This window comes from Choloepus didactylus, chromosome 19 (genome assembly GCF_015220235.1).
Source record: "Choloepus didactylus isolate mChoDid1 chromosome 19, mChoDid1.pri, whole genome shotgun sequence".
NCBI lineage: Eukaryota > Metazoa > Chordata > Mammalia > Pilosa > Megalonychidae > Choloepus > Choloepus didactylus.
Window position 1 is genome coordinate 18,719,369 of NC_051325.1, and position 20,565 is coordinate 18,739,933.

A 20,565-nucleotide genomic window follows, 5' to 3' on the forward strand; every position below is an offset into this window, starting at 1 on the left:
CATTCATCAATTTTGCAATTAAGAAAAGATCGCTTACTGTTTCATACTTGTTCTCTAGAGGCAGATGTAAGGAGGCCAAGATGAAGCAGCAACTCCGACAGCACTTTGGACCCGACTATGATGAATGTGAAAATGTCACAGGGGACATCAAGAACCCAAATACAATTACTAAATACAATTACTAAGAAGGAGATGGGGAAGATTTTAACTCCCTTGGAAAGAGTCTCATAAAATCTAAGTCATTGGGACAAACCTTTAAACCCTCTTTTGAAACATCTAAAAGTTGGGCAAGGCCACCACATGTCATGCTAATGGAACCCCTGTCCCCTTGTTGCCTGCACTAAGTTCTGATTAATGAAAGGCATGCCATGAATGATACAGGAGATTACACTGCATAAGTTAGGATGGAGACAGGCCATGGCTTGATTAGCTTCTGGAACAAACACCTCCTTCCTCCTGGGGCCTGGCTGTCCACAGCCCAGCAGTCATCTATTAAACAGCGGCATAGTTTACCATGGAGGTTACTAAGCACTAGCTTTGAATTTAACACCTGCCTTCCCACAGCTGCTTTAAAACCTACCTGATCACCACCCCAAATAGACATAAGAATGTGGGCAAAAATGATGTCAAACTTTAAAATATAAAGGAGGGATTTAATATGATGGAGAAGTCCAAATGTTACAAACCATGCACATGGATGTGTTTCTAGCCTTAGCTGAGACAGGGTTTTGCAATTTCCATTCTGTAAATATTCTTTACGAAGAAACAGCTGTCTTATAACTTGGAATGCCATTGACTTTGACCAAATATTCAGATTTGCAAGGTACCTTTATAATAGAACCTTGGGAAAAGAAGGAAGGAGATGCATGCCTCGCCAATCCAAAATATTGACAAGGACCAATTAGATGAAAGATCTTGTGTTATTGTACCCTTATAGCTTTAGATTGCTATTGTCAAGTTCTTGTTCTTATCTACGTCTGTCTTCCCTATCTTTGCTACTACGACAGAAGGACAAACATTTTTCTCGAGTCCAAGAAGTAATAATCTGTCTGCCTGCGGAAGGAAGCTTTATAAATACCCTTTTACATATGGGCAGAAATAATCCTTGAAGGACAGTTTGAATACTCTGCCTGTCCAGCTCTGCAAGCTGTGAAATATCCGATCCTTATTTTCAGGAGTATAATAACAAGATTTACCTATACTGCCTTCAACTTTGGCCTGCCTGGAATTTGGCTAATAGATTCTCTAATTGTGGGTGAAAACCAACTACCTCTTCTACCTGTTATGGCTAATGACTTTAACAGTGGGATTTAATAAAAAATTCCAAGAAAAAAAAAAAAAGACCTTGACAGAAGACACTAGTCTCTTTTCAGATGTTTTTAATGTCCTGATTAATGTCAGCCAATGTGATGGCATAAGTCTATGTTATTTCAATTTTGAGCATTTGATATCTGGACCATCAATTAAATTAGAGATCCTGAGAATTCAGTAGCAGGTAAGCAAAGAAAGTAATGATAGTATCTGTGCCTTGAAAGATTTCAGTAAATCAACACAGATACATAGGGAAGGCTCACACAAGACCATGATTAACTATCCAGTATATATAGCAACAGGTACATTAGGAGTTAGAGCAAGATTAATGTATAATTGGGGATGTATGGTCAGGTCTGAGAAAAGGACAGGGTCTAAGCTGGCTCTTGAGTATCAGAAGATTTTGTATAAAATCAAAGCCTGAGGATGAGGGGGAATGATTTGATTTCTGCTTAAATTTTTATCTTTTATGTTCACAAGATGTCAGCATATTTGAAAATCATACTTCCCTAATAGAGGAGTAAAAACATGAAGAATTTTAAGCAGAAAAAGAAAAAACTATCGCTCAATAAATATTTCAGTTTTATAGCACATTGCTTGATGTTATTTTAGAGCAATTAAAATAAAGCACAATAAAAACCAATAGGGTAATTATTTCCTGGAGCGTTGATACTATTCATTGGATAGGCCTTGTTCCTGGATATGCTGAGCACGAGAAACACAAGCATGAGCAAAACAGCAAAAGTTCTAAAACTCAATTCAGGTAGCCTTTAAAGTAAATGCAAATAGATGAGAAGGAAATAACATAGATCTTAGATTCATGAGGCCTAGGTTACAGTTTTGATTCTGCCTGTTCAAGTGTAGCCCAGGGATAAGGGTAGAGGAAGAAGTGTGATGGAATTTGAGTCTAGGGGACACAACCTGGGGATGTCTGGGATGGTCTAGTAAAGAGTATAAACTAGGGTCATAAAGGCCTCCACTGGGGAAGGAAGGGTCAAACAATAAAAATACAGAGGAAGTAGAATCAACAGGATTTATAGAATCACTCAGATAGAATGCAAGATGATGGAGGGAAGAGGGAAAAGAAAAGCTAAGCACGGTGACTCGTAGGTCTAAGGCTTGGGCCAGAGACTAGGTGGTAGCATCATTCACCAAAATAAGAAATATTTGCAAAGGGAGAGTATTTGGTGGGGGCAAAATTAGTTCCATTTTAGACACATTGGATTGGGGGTGCTTATGGGTTTTTCTATATGATTTTAAAAATCCTTAAAAACACAAATATATCTTTCACAAGAAAGAAAATCAAATAAGTCTGAAAAGTTTTTGACTGTTTCAACATTGACAGGTGAAATATATTAACTGTATTTTTACTGTAGAAGTTGAATACTGCATGTTTGTTCCTGAAAGTATTATAGAATACTTTTAAGAGTGGAATGCTACTGCAAGCCAATGGCCCTGTCAAATCCATCTGTCAGTGATGGCAGGCAAGTCAAGAATGAAGGTTTCAAGCTGCCAGAGGATTTGGCTGTTTGTCAAGAGGAAATAAAGGGAACAATCTGCCAATTACTGCCCCCACATGCTCAGTGAGTGGCAAAGGCAAATTATGAAATTTAACCAGTGCAGGATGGCAAAATGTCAATGTCAACATACAGTATTAGTGTGGTTGAAAACTAAGCCCCAAGCTTTCATTTTATCATTGAAGTCATTGGGGATCATGGAATGACTTGGCCACAGCATAGGGCTCACTGGTGGGTATCTGACTTCCCAGATGAAACTCCTTCCGTGCCATCAAATCCCATTTCTTATAAATATGTTCTGGGATTTACAATTTCCATTCCTAATATGTATATCTTATATATGTTTATTCATGCTTCAGGTATAAAAGAGGTGTCCAAAGCAACACAGGAAATTCCCTGAGGTTTCATATAACTATAAAACCAATTCACCACTAAATGAAAGACAAATTTAGGGAGAATGCCTTGAAATTCTGTTCAAAAAAGATCATTCATTCTCCACACAAATACATAATGAAAAACCAAAGAAGAAATAATTCATAAAATCTAAATTACTTTGACTAAAAATGCTCACTCCTTACTATAAATGAATAATTAATTCAAGCCAAATCAGGGAGACAAATTTTCAACCACTCTTTCACTTAACTAACTTGGGACAAATTTCAGTAAGGAACTGGAGTTTTCCCTAAAGCTTATTTGATTCTGATGAATTTTATTTTATTTTGAGATTCCCATTGTCATTGTCATGGCATTCTATGTGGCTGTACTTCTGTGAATTGCTACTCAGTTGAACACAAAGGAGGCACGTAGTATGAAATGGTAAATATTCCCTTCCCATACCAGCCTCCAAATCCTTCTCTACAATATACTCCAGGCAGTTACCACCAACCCACTGGCACATAAAATTAAACCCATTTACCATCTTAATTTAGTCGAACCCACTGGCAATTGTTCTGTTTATTAAAACATGATTCCCAAGTTCCATGAACCACAAAACCATTTAAAGAACCATAAGGTTGAGACATTACCAATAAATTTGTATAAATTTCAGCCCCAAAAATTCTAAGATCGTGTGTGGTGACCTGATCTTAGAATAATTAATTCATTTGAAAAATGGCAAATGCTTCTTTTCTTATCACTGCACACATACATCATGCATGCAAATTGGTTCACTTATTCTCTTGCAGCAAAAAAGAGAATGTTTTCTCAGTGTCTTTACAGAAATTAATGTACATCACAAATACCACCCAATCTATAACTAGTACAATCAAGGAGGACATTTAATTAGCAATTAGTCTGATTAACATTCCTTGGAGATTAATTTGTTTCACCAGATGGGCTTCATAAAAATAATCCATAAAGGATTTCTTTAAAAATCAGCTAAGCTAATTATAAAGTGTAGGGAAAGATAGAAGTTTTAACAACCATACCAAGAAGAAGGTAATGTGTTTAAGTTGTCAAGCTTTGAGATATGACTGGGCAATGAAGAATGGTAAAGGGAAGTTTATGGGACTACCCAGTGAAGGTACAAGGCCAATGACTCGAGAGAAAAATCCAGGGACTACATCAAGTAGAAGCTAGAGATGCCCTGTAAGAAGGGCAAATCCCAAATTAGACCCTGGGAAACTAAACTGTACACATCAGTTAATAGCCCTTCATCAGACCTCATGCTTTTTGAGATATCTTTCCAGAAGGTGTGATGGTTTCTCCCTTACCTCCAAAGAAAGGAGCTCACATTTATTGAGTGCCTACTTCCTATCGAACTAGGAGCTTTATATACATTATCTCAAGTGGTTCTGGTCCTCACAAGTTTGTCTGTTTGTTTGTTTTTTCTTCCTGAACCACACTGCTAGTCCACCATTCCTGGCCTCTTATTGCAGCGAGGCATGGCGATGATACTGAGATATGGCAAGTGGAATTTGGGGAAAACTGATGCATTCCCCTTCCATCCCATAAAACCCTTCCAGAAGTGATCTGCCATGTTCTCCATTTGCTGGCTGGCGAGAGAGGAGACTCCAAGGACCAGGTATAATATTCTTCTACTAGTGAACACCCACAATGGATTGTTATGTTGGTGAGAAATAAAGGTTTATTGTGTTAAGGTGCATATATTTGGAGATTCGTTTGCTATTGAAGCTAACTTTCCCTTCACTAAGTCAACTGTTCATCCCATTCCATCCTTACAACCATTCTATAAGGTGAGTCCTTGTATTCTAACTTACCTGAAAGGTAAAACAGATGGATCAGAAATTTGAGCCCAGGTCTGTCAGACTCTAAGAGCTATTCTCTCTCACCAAGTGCACTGTAACTGGTATATGTCTCAAGAAAAACATGAATCAAGGTTTTTGGTATGAGGCTGGACAAAATCTCTTGGAACCAAATGAGACCATATCCTTGACTTTGATATTTATTATTACTACAGAGAGCCATCCATGATTGTCAATTGAGTTCATCCCTCACATGCTATAACTTAATTAGAGCCCCCAAATAAACGGGATGAAGTGAAAAAATAAATAATATCTATGGGGCAGGAGTGAAGAGGAGTTTTAGTCAGAAAAGACCCCACTTTTGCAAACAGACTTAAAAATGTATATTTCTTAGTCTGTACAAATGCATTTGAGGTGGAAAAAGGGACATATTAGGAAATTTGAGATTAAGAATATCCACTGTGGTTGATTTTATATATATATATATACACACACACACGTGTGTGTGTGTGCATATGTATATAGGTATGTGCATTTGTTTGTGCATATACAAATTAATAGATGAATACTTATGTAAATGAAACAGTTTTCTATTTTATAGATATATATGTGTGTATAATATATACAGACAACTTAATAGAAGTACTGGCAGAAAATTTAAATAACAGACAGAGGTATACCATGAATAATGTCTCCTTCTCAAAATAGAACTTCATGTCAACTAATTCCCTTCCCTACAGGTAATTATTTCTCCCAGTTTCTTGTGTATCCTTACAATGTTTATTCTATGCACACTTAAACATAAATGAATATGCTTTATTCATTCTTTTTCATTTTATATAAATAGAAGCATACAATGCACACTGCTCTGTACATTGCTTTAAACAATTTTATGGTATTTTGAACATATACAAAATAGGAAAATCATACATAAATCCCTGTGTACCTATCAGAAAGCTCCAACAATTATCAGTTTTTCTTCTCTATGGCCCTACCAAACTTTCCTCTATCCCCTTTGAATATGGAACTATTTTGAAGCAAATCTGTTTATATTTCTAAAAGAAGACTTAACAATCACAACAAATACCACTATCATCTCTTAACAAATTAACAATACCTCCTAAATATCATCAGATATTCAGCACTGAAATCATCGCAAAAGTGTGAGTGTGCATTAGTGTGCATGCTTTTGCATGTGTTTGGGTTGTTATAAAATTGTGAGCGTTAAGTCAAGAGGTAAATTCCTTTGGTCTTTTTCATAGGTATTTCAAAGCTATTCCCTCTAGTTTACCAATTTTCTTTTAACTTTCTCATATTTTTTCTACAATGACTTTTTTTCATTTATGTGTAATCATCTTCATTTCTTTCATTTTTTTTTTCCATTTGTTTAAATTATCTGATGATATTGTCCTTGGTCACTAAACACTTTTTCCAAAACATAATTTTGAATAGCAACATATTGAGGGAACAATAATTTGTTTAGCCATTTTCCTGTCATTTTTTGCAATTTTTTTTTGCTACTAAACATAATGTTGCCGAGTACATCCTTGAAATTATAGCAGTTTTTACATATTAGTACTCTTGATTACCATTATTGCAGTTTTCAGCATGTATTCTAAAAAATATACAAGAAAATCCTTGGAAATATAGATTTTGTCTCCTACTGGCTCTTTCATAATTTTCTTTCAAAGTTTTGTCCCACTTTTTAATGATTATCCCCTTTGCACTTTGCATTGGGCAGCACATGAAAAGCAAAACTATGCGCTTGGCCACTATTTATTGACATATCCTAATTTATCCTCCAAATACCTTTGTCCACATAAACTACATATAGACCCTCTTGGGATATGCTGCAAAATGGGCTGGCGACAGCTTATCCTTCTATTTGGACTGAGAGTTCCTTTGTGTTGTCTGAGTGGTGATGTGGGAGGGGGTTATTCTTCAAGCTTTCTGGTTGATTGGATTTCACCTTTGCTTTATCTGAGGACCTTTTGTGTGTTTTTCCCTGCAAAAACCTGAAAATGCTGTGGGTCTAACTCGATTTGTTTAACACAGTTTTATCCTTCGAGTTCATATGCATTCTGCGACCTTCATTTTCTCACCCCTCAGTTCCTGAATGCTGATTAGCAATTCCTGCAGTTGTTGCTGAAGATTTGTTTTTCTGATTAGCATCATTCTCTTTCTTCCTATATTCATGCCTTCAAGTGAATTACTTTATTTGGATCTCAGATACACACTTAGCTATGATTGGCAGCTCTCAAGGAAGTGGGATTTATTTTTATTGGAGTGAGACCTACTGAGTGGAATTTTGGAGCGTAGGGCATGTTTGGCTGGTTTGAAGGAAGTTGATCAGAAATAATGAAATCTAAACTACAGAGCAAAGCATTTGAGGTTTTCTACATTGGGCTTATCCCCTATTTCCAGACTCACTTACAGCCATTCTTGCCTGGTAAGGGGAGGAGAAAAAAGCCCAGTGAACAATCATTACTTCCTAGGTCCTATGCTAAGCCCCTTGTGACTATGTCCATTGAATCTTCACAACAACTCTGAGAGATGGATATTATCATCCCCATTTTACGGAAGAGGTAAGGGAGGCTTAGAGAGATTAAATAACTTGATCAGTCCCCACTATCCTAGTAAAACATACAGTCATTGAATGCAGGAGTTTATATGAAAAGTAACCCTGTACTCTCAAAGAGGAAAGTTTCCAGTTCACCCAAGCTGCCTCCTGCAGTTTACCATGTGGGTGCAAGGTAGCAATGATAAGAAACAGTTAAATATGCAGAGAAAAGGACCTGTTTTTGTGAGCAAGTCTGTTACCACACTGCTTTTTTAGGTGAGAGAAGTGACAGATTTACAACCCACAGAGAGAAGGAAAAGGGCTCACAAGTTAAAGAACAAATGTTTAGATTATATCTTTTCCAGTTTTGGGGGTTGAAAAGCAAAGCACAAAGAAACCTAACCAAGCCAGCTGGACCCAAATGACTCAGTGCTTTACTGAAGACCTCAGTGCAGGTGCTGAGTCTCGTGAGTGTAGACCATGAAACCAGGGCTGGAAGGAGCCCAGGCAATGCATGCTATGGAAAATCAATCCTAAGCATCAATTTTGCAGCCAGGAAGTGCTGAATGCCTATATTTCTTTCATCTGTTCCCTTAAAAATAATAATGAAGTTCGGTTGGCCTTCCTGTTAAATATAAAAATTCTTGAACCTAAATGCTTGCTGTTTGGCAAATAAGTGGACCTCATCTATAAATAAACCATTAAAAAGAGTGTAAATTCCAATGTGAATGACCTTCATCTTTAATATTTGGAAGTTGAAAAAGCCTAGCCCTCCCCCCAAAGAAAAATTTTCATTTGGATTTTTTATAGAAATACTCAACATTGAGAGTTCTATATTTTTTCCTTATAGATTTTTCCTTATTCTAGTAGTAAATGCTATCAGGAATTATAATTTGCAAAGCTAAATATGACTGATGGAATTTGAATGATACACTCACCCACACAGTATTGATACAATATTCAATTTTTATTATTAGCCAAGAAGCCCTTTGTAAGTAAAAATCGCAAAACAAGAATCTCAGAGCTCATCCGACAACCAATTTAGAAATAATGTTTCAGGTAATGATCATCAATGACTACTACAACAACTGGGTGGAAGTTTGGTAAGAAAGAGGATATTCACACGGTTTCAAAGGATGTCTCCACAAGAAACATATTAATGACAAAGGGAAAATAGTAGCTGTAAGATGGAGAAACTTGGCAGGCCTCATCTTAAGGAGGTCTTGAAAGTGACCATTACACTGCACCAAAACCAACACATTATTTCATAATATTCCTACCGAGAATGTATAACCTCAATCTAATCACAAGGAAATATCAGACAAACTAAAATTGAGGGGGATAGCCCACAAAACAACTGACTTGCACTCGTCAAAAATGTCAACATCACAAAAGACAAACAGACAGGAAATTGTCCACGTTTAGGGGAAATAAAAAGAAGGGACAACTAAATGCAAGTTGTGACCCTGGATTGGATCTTAGACCAAAAAAAGATTTTTTAAAAAAATTATAAAGAACAGTTGATAAAATTCTAATTAGTTAAATAGATTATAGTACTGCTATCTATGTTAATGTCCTGATTTTGGTTATTTAAGAGAATGTCTCTGTTCTGGGGAAATGTACAGTGAAATATTTAGGGGTAAAGGAATATTATGTCTACAACTTACTCCCCAACAGTTTAGAAAGAAAAATAATGATATGTATTAAACACACACTCATTATATATATGAGAGGCAGGGCTGGGGGAGAAAGCAAACATGGTAAAATGTGAGCATTTGGAAAACCTGCTGACAAGTAAATGTAAATAGGAATTCTTTGTAATATTTTTGTAAATTTTCTGTAAGTCTGAAATTATTTCAAAAAATAAAAATGACCCATAGAGGCTTGGGAATTGAATCATGTGTTTCACACAAAAGTCATATTCAAATCTTAATCTGCATTCCTGTGGCTATGAACCCATTTGTAAACAGGACCTTTTGAAGATGTTAATATTAGTTAAGGGGTGGCCAAATTGAGTCAGGGTGGGTCTTATTCCATATGACTGGAGGCCTTATAAAAAGAGGAAATTCAGATGTGCTCATTCAGTAGAAGTGAGAAGTCAGAGAAAGCCCCAGGAGGAGACCAATGGGAGACAGACAGTCATGTGACAGAAGCAGAGCTGCAAATCAAGGAGCACCATGGATTGTGACAAGCCAGCATCGGAAAACACTGCAAACTTGGAGCGAAAGCATGACCTGTCAATGCCTTGATTTAGAACTTCTAACCTCCTAATCAGTGAGTCAATAAATTACAGTTGTTTAAGTCCCCCAGCTTGTAGTATTTGACAAAGCATCCCTGGAAAACTAAGACAGAGGCCAACTGATCCAAGACTCATTGTCCAAGGGAGGAAGCCATGGTCCGTAGCAAATCTAAATCTTAAGAGTCTGGGGCTATCCCCACTACAACCGGTATTTCTGCACAAAGATAAACTTTTTGTCAAGAGATTTGCGTAAGGTTTCTAATTTGAAAGCATTATAGGGCTCCAGCTTTAGCAAAAGAGGAACACACCGGCCTCTTTGAACAGTCTGGCCCTGCTTGCACCCTTGACATAGGACATGAGAGAGTTCTGTCTTTCCTCACTCACTAACTGTTACAGTTTCACATACATGGGGAGTTGGCAACGTTCCGGTTTGCTAAAGCTGCCAGAAATGCAATATACCAGAAATGGATTGGCTTTTACAATGGGAGTTTATTTGTTCACAAAGTTACAGTTCTAAGGCCATGAAAAAGTCCCAATTAAGGCATCAACAGGACAATACCTTATTTTAAGAAAGGCTGATGGCATCTGGGGTTCCTCTGTCACATGAGAAGGCACATGGTTGCAGTCCACTAGTCCTCTCCCAGGTTTAGCTTCTGGTTTCCATGGTTTTCTCTAAAATGTCTTTGGGCATCTATTTTATCTTCTCTCTTAACTTCTCCTGGAGGCAAACTCCAGGTTACATATCTTGGCTTCTCTCTAAAATGTCTCAGCTACTCTGAGCTCTCCCTCTTTCTTTCTGTGAGTTCTCTTAAAAGACTCCAGGAAAGAATTAAGACCCACCTTGGATGGGTGGGGTCACATCTCCATGGAAACAATATAATCCAAAGGTACCATGCATGGTCTGCTCCCACAAGATTGCATTAAAAGACCGTAGTCTTTTATGGGGTACACAAAAGATTCCAACCAGCACAGGGAGAAAACAGAACTTCTGAGAGGTCTCCTGTCCCCTTGTAATGGAAGTTGAACAAGCTTCTTAAACTTGTGTTTTTGTGGGTTCATATCCCAGTTCTTCCCATTTAATGTGACTCTGGGCAAATTAATTAGCCTAAATTTCTATGAAATGGATATATTAACAGTAATTGCCTTTGGGATTATTGGAAGGATTAAGTGAAATGACATAAAGTAGCCAGAACAGAACTTGGCATATATAGTAAGTGCTCAGAAAATGAGAGTTATTATTTTCAGGAAGCCATGAGTTAGAAAATAGAGTAGATGATATTAAGTGCCAATTTTCATTTCTGAAAAACTGAACTTGAGCATAATTCAGTTGGGAGAGGATTTCATATGTATACATGGATTCAGTTTCAAGCACCTATGAGTAGTTACATTTTGGCCAGAAACACAGTTCCACAATAACTATTTTACTTCCATTTTCCCCCAAAAGGAGACTTATAATTAAACTAGAAAGAGATTTGAAAACAACCTAAAGGTCTATGAGCAGGAAACTGACTAAATACTTTATGAAAGCCACCTTCATTCGAATGTTAAGAAGAAATTAAGAAGAATGAAGAATGAGGATTAGATGAAACTGTACTTGCATGGAAGGAGATTTAATACATAATATTAAGTAAGAAAAGAAGCAAATAAAAAAATAGAATATTTAGTATGATTGCATTTTAAAAAAAATGCACACAAGGAAAGAAAAGGAATTAAGACAATTACATTCAAAACAATTAAGAAGTAACTGGGTGTGTAGTAAAGAATTAACCTTGCCCAAAGTGATGCCTGGCCTTTTCCCTCAGCTCCTGAGAAGTAATTTCTAAGCCCTTGGAGACTCTGTGATTTCACTGGGAGAAGACAACTGGAAGCTCTGTGCATGGAACTTTCCTGGACTCTGCCCTATACACTTTTTTCCTTGGATGATTTAAATCTGTAATAAACCACAACAGTGAGTATAACATCTTTCAGTGAGTTCTCTGAGTCCTAGTGAAGTATCAAAACTAAGGGTGGTCTTGGGGATCTCCAAACTTATAACTGATATCAGAAGTAAAGGCTGTCTTGTTGAGTGTCTCCCAATGATTGGGAGGGAAGGCGGAACTTTTTAATTCTAATTTATATACTATTGTCAGTTGTCTATTTGGTTATTTCAATAATAAGCACTTTTTCAGTAATAAGCATAAAACAAAATAACTATAAGAAGAAAATTGAAGTCCAAAGCAGCACAGAAAGTGCCAACATATGTTAAAGGAATTTATCTTCAGATGATATTAGTTGGGAGAGATCAGATTTCTAGACTAAAAGACAGGGCACATTTAGGCTGTAATGAGGGTCCTCAAGTTATTTTTAACATTTCAAGGATCAGCAGAAATTATTCATATACTTACAATAAGGCTACCACACGTACACTAAAAGTTCTTTCATTTGATGGAAGCAGGGGAAAGGGCGGCTAAAATTCTATTAATTCAGCATTATAATAACAGTTAATGATGATTGGAAGATCTTACTGGCTCCTGATGATATTTCCAGAGCTACCAGCTCGTGGAGCCAACATTTATTACCAGAAACCCATGTCAGGTTGTCATGGCAACCTGACTGAATATGTGATATGTCTAGGACAGAAGGGAGAAAAACCAAACAAGACTTAGCAACCAATAGCAGGAAACAGCGCCTATGCATTCATGTGCTTTCTTAACTTTGTTACCTAATTAGCAAAACAAGATAAAGATTATGGGATTTCATAATATTATTATGTTCCCAGATAATTAGGAACTATTAGTTAAAATCTGAATCAACTTGGGAAAAAGCAGATAGCATAAGTAGAACAAAATAGAAACTATTTTAAACATGAGATCTAGGGGGATAAATGAATAAAAGCAATCCTTAGTAAATGAGAGACTGGTGTATAATGGTGTGGTTCAGCACCTCATTGTCCAGAAGAGAACAGGAGGGCCAAGAGTCAGTTGTCTTGTCCACGGGCACACCGTGAGCCAGTGTTGCGACTGTAGACTCAGATGCCTGTAGGGTCAGGCAGGTAATGCACAGGAGTGTGAGGCCTAGGTGGCAGTTGTAGCAAGGATGAAAGGATGCTACCAAAGGATGCTAGCTTTACTCATCACTATTGATGGTGGCAGCCAAGAATGCTGACCTGCTCTTATCAATATTCTTTCTTTCAAGAGAAACTAGATGTTTATGAGAAATGGCCCGATTGACAAGTGTTGGCCAACCAATACATATGTTTTCAAGTACTATGGTATATGAACCAAACAAAAGGGGTCTGTGATGTGGAACAGACCCATGGCTACCTGTTTGCCACCTCTGAGAATCTAAGACAACTGGCTGCCATGGCACTGCTTTCTCTCTCGAGTCTTGATCCTTTTTGCCTTCAATCTCTAAATCCAGGCATTCATTTATTCTAAAATTAATATTAAAATAAAAGGGAGAAGCACTTACAAGGTACCAGATAAGAAACTGAGACTAGGAAACAGAGCAAAGAAAGGAAATGCAATAAGGAATAAGAAGTAGATTCTGGCCTTTGAGAAACTTAAAATTCAGTAGGGTAAGAAGCAGAACACAAATAATGTACTACAATAATATTTTAAAATAATTAAATTGAGGCTGCTATGAGAAGACTGCTAGATCAGCTGGTCTGTTCTACCTGGGTAAGTGAAGAGGATATCAATACAGGAAAAGACCTTAAAATAAATAGGGTTTCAGTACTTAGAGTAGGGAGAAGCATCATAAGCTAATGGACCAGCAAAGAAAAACCCCTTGCGTATGCCTTACACTGATGTAATGGTGGAGACAGGAGCTGGGTATGATGGAAAATTAGGGTGCCTGAAGGAGTGGGGACAGTGTCCACCAAGGTCAGTAAGGCTCTAATTTGTTAAGAGAAGAAACTAATAAATGGTTTTGAGGGGATAATACTATTTCACTGGTGTTTTAAAAGATTTTCCCTGGCATGTAATAAGTGGATTGAAAAGGTGTGATGCTGGTAGAGAAGAAATTGGTTAGCTAGATATTTTATTTGTTGTTGAGGTAGTAAACTAGAGTAGAAACAGTGGGAGTGAGAAAGGGGATGGGTGTAAGAGTCATTGTAGAAGTGAGTGTTGTGGAGCTTTGCTGCTGAAATGAGTGTTGGTGCAAGCCAGCATGAACATTTTGAGATTTCAAGTCCAAAGGACTTGGAAAGGGTGCCCTTAGGAACACAGGTAGCACAAGTGGGAAGATGGATCTTATATCAGGAGGCTGAGTTTGCCTGTTGTTGGGGCCCGGGAGCATCGGGATTGAGCAGGTTATTGAAATTGCTGACTTTGAGCTTGAAAGACAAATCAGGATTACAGATTGAGATTTCACTTTTAGCAGAAGAGAGATTAGAAAATTGAAATTCTGGAAGTGACTGAAATTGTTCAGAGAATGAGAAAGTGAAAGCAAAGTGTCAAAAAAAAAAAAGGATCTGAGAGCAGAAATTTAGAAAATGCCTACATTTAAGGATATGAAGATGAAGATGAATTAAATAAGGAGAAAGGAATTCAAAACAATTACAATAACTACGATTTATTGAGCATGTACTTGTGTCAAACCCTGGGCAAAGCCTTCACACAAATATTTTATTTAACCTTCATAACAACCTTTGAAGTGGCTGAAGCTCATGGAGGTGAACCTGAATAAGGATAATAGCCAGATTCACCAAAAAAAGCATCCAAGTAGCTAATAAACATTTGAAAAGATGCTCAACTTCAGCAGTAGTCCAGGAAGAAATGCATCAATTTGTAAAAATTATAAGAGGGCTATCACACTTTGGAGAAGGTCTACTCACCCACCCTGCTGATGGAAACATGAAATGGTCAGCTTTTATAGAAGGTTGTCTGGTGACATTTATTTAAATTAAATATACATGTTAAATATAAATCAATATACACATGACCTTTGACCAGCCATCTCCCAACTGAGAATCTATCCCATAGCACGAAATCACCATCCCAGAGTGGAAAATGTCAGAAAACAAATGGAATATCCATCAAGAGGGGAATGGTTGAATTATTTGTGGTACACCCATAATATTTAAAAGAATGGGTTAGTACTATATCATCTCATTTAGAGGATTTCCACAGTGAACGTAAGTGAGAAAGGCAAGAAGCAGAGCAGAAGATAACACATGATTCCATTTCTTTAGAGCAAATAAAAAATACACATCTGTATGTGTTCAATATATATATTAGGTTTCTTTGCCTAAGGTCATGTTATAAGTAGTACAATCGGCATTTAAATATATAAAATCAAATTTGTCTGATTCCAAAGTTCATGCATTTGACTACCTAAAAAAGAAAGGAAGCATCAACAATGTCAAATGAATGCCCTCAGAAAGAGTAAATGGGCTTTTGGATTTGGCAGTGAGAAGGCCATGTGTGCCCTTTGGAAAAGAGGTTTCAGTCAGGCATTTGGGGAGGTGCCAACTTCCAGAAGCCAAAGAGAAAGGGATGTGGTGAAAAGTGGTGCCAGGGAGGGCTGACAACGCTTTAGAGAAAATTTGGCATAAACAGATTGTGGGTCTGGCAGGGGAAAGGCAAGCAAGGATAGGTTTCTTGTGTGTGTTGTGTTTGTGTGTTTATACTGACGTTGGTTGTTTGGTTTTGGATTTTGCATTGTTTGGTCTTGTCGAATTTAAGGAAGCCTTAGAAAATCTGTAAGTTAAGGTAAAAGATAGATGCAAGAGAAAGGCAAGGTCCCAGAACAGCTGTAGGGGAAACAGAACAGCTGCTTATTGCCCTTTCCCTCCTGGCCATCTCCTGATAATATCCCTTAGAGATGAATCATTTGTTGAAGAGAAATAATTCCAAGCTACCTGAATGGTGGAAAAAAAATGCAGTCTGGGAAAACCAAACCCCACCTCTACTAACTTCTACCTAGTGCTAAAGAAGATTTTTAAACATCAGTGGTGACATTCTGACAGTCAGAGTACCTAAGAAAACCCCAAGTCCATGAGTGAAAAAAAAAAAAAGACACTGGGGAGCAAACATCGTTTGGGGACAATGCAAGTTGGTGATCATGTCCCTGGCTGCTTTTTCAGCTGCCCCTCCAATTCTCTAGACCTGTCAAACTGGGCCCTGAGCTGGTTTGCTCTTGGTTTCACGTTCCCCCTTTATCCAGCCTGCTTCCTCCTCTGAGGCACTTCTCACCAGCACGCCTGGGCAGCCTGCCCAATCCCTGCTCCCTGGTCCTAAACATCCTAAAGGGAACAAGGGAGATGACTCCCTGCATTTCTACCTTATCCCCTAAAATGGAAACAGCTGCCAAACCTCTGCCTTCTTGGGAAACCACTCAGAGAAATTATAGCCCACTCTGTCTACCCCTCACTCAGTCTTCGCAGTGTAATGAAAGAATTAGCAGTCTGGGGAGATGGCGGCAGTGGCCACTGCTCTTGTGCCATTGGCCACCATCTTGCCAGCTCCTTCTCTGCTGAGGTTGTTCTTAAGTGGAACAGGTTCTCCTCTCTGTTAGTGCTGCCATGGGGTAAGTTCTCCCAGGCAGGGCTTCCCTACTCCATGAGAGACATCCTCGTTCTCCAGCCTCTATAACTGTGAATGGGAGAGTAAGTCAATTCAAGGACAAGGAACAAGCAGTTTCTTTTTTGGTCTCCAATCCAAATTGCATGCATATTCCAATCCAGTTTTGCCAGCAAAGAGCTAAAACTATATTTTAATCTTCATCTGAATTCTGTGTCTATTTTTACCTCAATTCAGAATTTAAGAAAAGAATGATAATTGGACCCCTCCTGATCTCAATATCTGGTGCTGACAACCCCTGGTTAGTCCTTAACTAGAATTAGCCCCATCCAATTGACCATGATCAAAACCATTGATTTCACATGTGGTCTGAGCTCCACTGAGGAGGCTATAGACCCTTCCTGAATGTCATAGATGGATGAGAAAAAGTGGAATTTAACAAACATTTAAATTGAAATATTAGTCAGGATTAGCTCAGTGCTTCTCAAACTTTAATAGCCTCTGAAACACCTGACTACCTAGAAAAAATGCAGAATTCTAGTCCAGTAGGTCTGTGGAGGGGCTCAAGATTCTGCATTTCTAACAAACTCTCAAGTGATATCAATGCTTCTGGTCCATGGACCATACGTTGACTAGCTAAGAGTTAGAACAGTGAATCCTAACCTTGAGTGCACAATGAAATCGACTGAGAATCTTTTAAAAATCTCCAAACCCTGGACCAATTAAATCACTATCTCTGGGGATGGGAACTAGTAACCACTATTTTTTTAAACTTCCCAGGTGATTCCAATGTGCAGGCAAGTTTAGGACCACTGGTTTGAAATGATAAATCAGCTTCCCAAGGGGCTAATTATGAATGAAAATAAAGAATAAAATAAAATAAATCACACATCTAGAGGCTTTAGGCAACTAAAACTCTGTATGGAGCCAAAAGCAAAACCAAGGTCTTAAGATACATTAATAAAAGTAAACTCTGTAAGTACAAAAAAGTAATTTTTGCCAAATATTGGCTGGGCCATATTTTAAGAGGTATATTGCTTTCATGAACTATGCCAAGAGAAGAGTGAGCCATGTTAAAACAGTTTTAAGAAAGAAGGGACCATAACAGCTTTCTTCAAATAGTTCAAGGCCTGTCATAGAGAAGGAATAGATTCTACTGCACAAAGCTTCCTCTGTTCTCAGTTGAATGAGGCACTGGCACTTGCACAACCCAATTTCAATTCTCTTTGGATAAGCTGTCTCCCTCATTCACGTAGATTCCCAGACCCATCAGGCCCATAGTGAGCCATTTCTGGAACCAGCAGAGTAAGGGCCAAATGCTTTGCCTTATTTCTGCAATTACTACCTTCTATTATACAGGTAGGCATGTGAAATATACATAAAGCATCTGTAGGGATGTGATTTGATTTGAGTCAGTAGTGATTGCCTTGCATGGGTGATAATGCAGATGGCTGCAGCAACATAAATTCTTTGTCCAGACAACCTTAAACAAAAATGCATACTTTTTGGCAACATTGATTCTGCTGGGAAAATCTGATTTAGAGAGGTCAAAATACATGAAAATACTATGGGCCTTAAAATCCCTTCCGCAGAGTCTGTTCCAACATTTAACAGTATCTGCATAGATGTAATCTCTTTGTTGAGTTAGGAAGTGTTCACAATCTGTTCATGATTTGTTTCTGCTGTGTTTAAGATTTAATGAAGATGTGTTACCAGTAGCCAGAAACAAGAAAACTCAAACTCTCTGCCTAAGAGATTTTAAATGACCCTGATTGTTTTTGTTCTGTGAGTATCTGTGTCTGTAGAAAAAGACCCTTTAGTTTTAAATGTGGGGGTTAGAAACAGAAGAAAGAGTGCAAACAAGTTAGGAAAGGATTTTCCAGTTTTTCTCTCTCTCTCTCTACAAACACACACACCCCTATACATTATTTGTCTGCCCTTTCCTCAGAGGCAACAGTATTAGGAAAATAACCAAAGAATAAACTTTGGTTGGCATATGCTTCAGTTTCATAATTTTTCTCTTCTAGTTATTAGCAATATCACAATGGTGGACTTGCCCATTATTTCAGGAGGAAGTGTATGATGAGTTGGAGGGTCAGAGAATGTACTTATAGGGCAAAAACTTCAATTCAAATTCTCACCCCTGCCATTTAGTAGCTTTGAAGAGGTGAAACTGCCTAACCTTTCTGGGTCTCGGGTTCTTTTTCTGTAAAATGGGGACAATAAGACATTGTAGGATTGGAGAAGGAAGAAATGAGGTAATATATGCAAGGTACATAACATAATGCCTGGCATATAGGAAGGGCTTCGGTCACTGGTCACACCTTCATGGCTTCATAAATACTCTTTTAATGTATAAAATAAAGCCTTAGAATAAATGTAAAATATATCCAACAATCTACTGGTAGGATACCTAAACTCAAATTTTTGAAAAGTAATTTTGAAAATACAAGCAAACACTGGTCACAAAGTCATTTTAAATCATTACTACATAAACTAAATGAACTTGAACTGTATCTAGAATTCTTGGGCTCTTTTTAAACTTGGAGGCACCTAGTGTGGTTAGATCTCAAAAGCAGTCATGCTGATCATCAACTCAATTCTTCTTAGGCCACCCAATCTCTCTCTCTTCCTGCCCATCCCCTCTACACTTCCTTCTCCTCCCGCTTGCCCACCTTTGCCAGGTGTTTATAGTTTTATTCTAAAGCAGATGATAACTCCAAGAGCTGAGACAAGACTCTGGCAGGTCTAAAGCCTGGCTCCTTTGTAAGCAGGTACCCCTTCATGGTGGCTTCATTGCGTTAGTGCCTCGGAAGACAGGACCACCCCGGTGGGGGCACTGGGCATGTAATGAGAGGTCTTAACTTCAAAGCCCAGAACTGCTATACTCCAAACTTGCAAACTTGACCCATCCCTAAAATCTCTGAGATTTAACTTCATCATCTGTACAATGGCGATTATAAAAATTGCTTTGACTGCCCCAGCTCAGAGCATATTGAATCAGGATGGACTGAAATAAAAGCACTTGAGTCCAATGTCAAAGATATATGCTATTGCATTTCTTAAGCCCACATTTTTATTAACCAGAAGTAATAGCTAAATTCACTAAGTACTACATCTCTGCTCAAGTCATTTGGAATTTCACCCTCTGAACTCTCCATAAAGGTGCCTAGCTGGCCTTAAATTCTAGATTGCAACAGATGAAGGGATGGAGGGAACCGAGATTTGGTAAAGGACTTCAGAAGTCAGAGTCCAGATGTTATAATATGATATTAAGGATTTCTCAGTTTAAACTGAATGGTTAAACACACATGCTTTTTGATAACAGAGTTGATGTTCATATCAGCCAAGAGAAATCAATTATGGGACAAGACCAATCCTTCACCCAGAATGTCAATTTTTGCTTAGCATAGAGTTTAGAAGCTTGGGGTCAAGAGCGTCTTTGTGAGGATTTGATCCCAGATCCCAATATCTTTCATCTATGTCATAATGAGCAAGTTATTTAATACTTTGTGTCTCAGTTTCTTTAACATTAAAATGGATATGTTAGTAATATTTGCCTTGCTAAGTTGGTGTGTGGCTTAAATGAGAAAGTGCACATAAATTGCTCAACATAATGTCTGCATCTAGTAAGTGTTAAATGCATATTATATATTATTAAAATTATCATGTTATGCCTATCCAATAGCCTTTCTTCCCTTCCTTAGACAGTTCTTGCTCTTAATTGGGGTTACAATGTCTGAAGATGGGAAGCTACAATTCCTAGTCTGCTTGAGGGTAAGATTTACAATATGACTACGTTTTGCCCAAAGGGACATAGGCAAAAAAGTTTTTTGAGTGCCTCTAAGAAAATTCCTTAAAAGTGGGTCTACAAAAGAGGGATGTGAAAGGAAATGAAATAAGCTTCAGTGGCAGAGAGATTCCAAAACGAGCCGAGAGATCACTCTGGTGGGCACTCTTACGCACACTTTAGACAACCTTTTTTAGGTTCTAAAGAATTGGGGTAGCTGGTGGTGGATACCTGAAACTATTAAACTACAACCCAGAACCCATGAATCTCGAAGACAGTTGTATAAAAATGTAGCTTATGAGGGGTGACAGTGGGATTGGGAAAGCCATAAGGACCAAACTCCACTTTGTCTAGTTTATGGATGGATGTGTAGAAAAGTAGGGGAAGGAAACAAACAGACAAAGGTACCCAGTGTTCTTTTTTACTTCAATTACTCTTTTT

General features: G+C 37.9%; 1 protein-coding gene across 6 annotated transcripts in view; it reads right to left on the reverse strand.

Moving 5' to 3' along the window:
* The window catches only part of MACROD2 (mono-ADP ribosylhydrolase 2), a 2,227,780-nt gene that overhangs the window by 763,258 nt on the left and 1,443,957 nt on the right, over window positions 1–20,565 (reverse strand). The gene's annotated exons all lie outside the window — the stretch shown is intronic.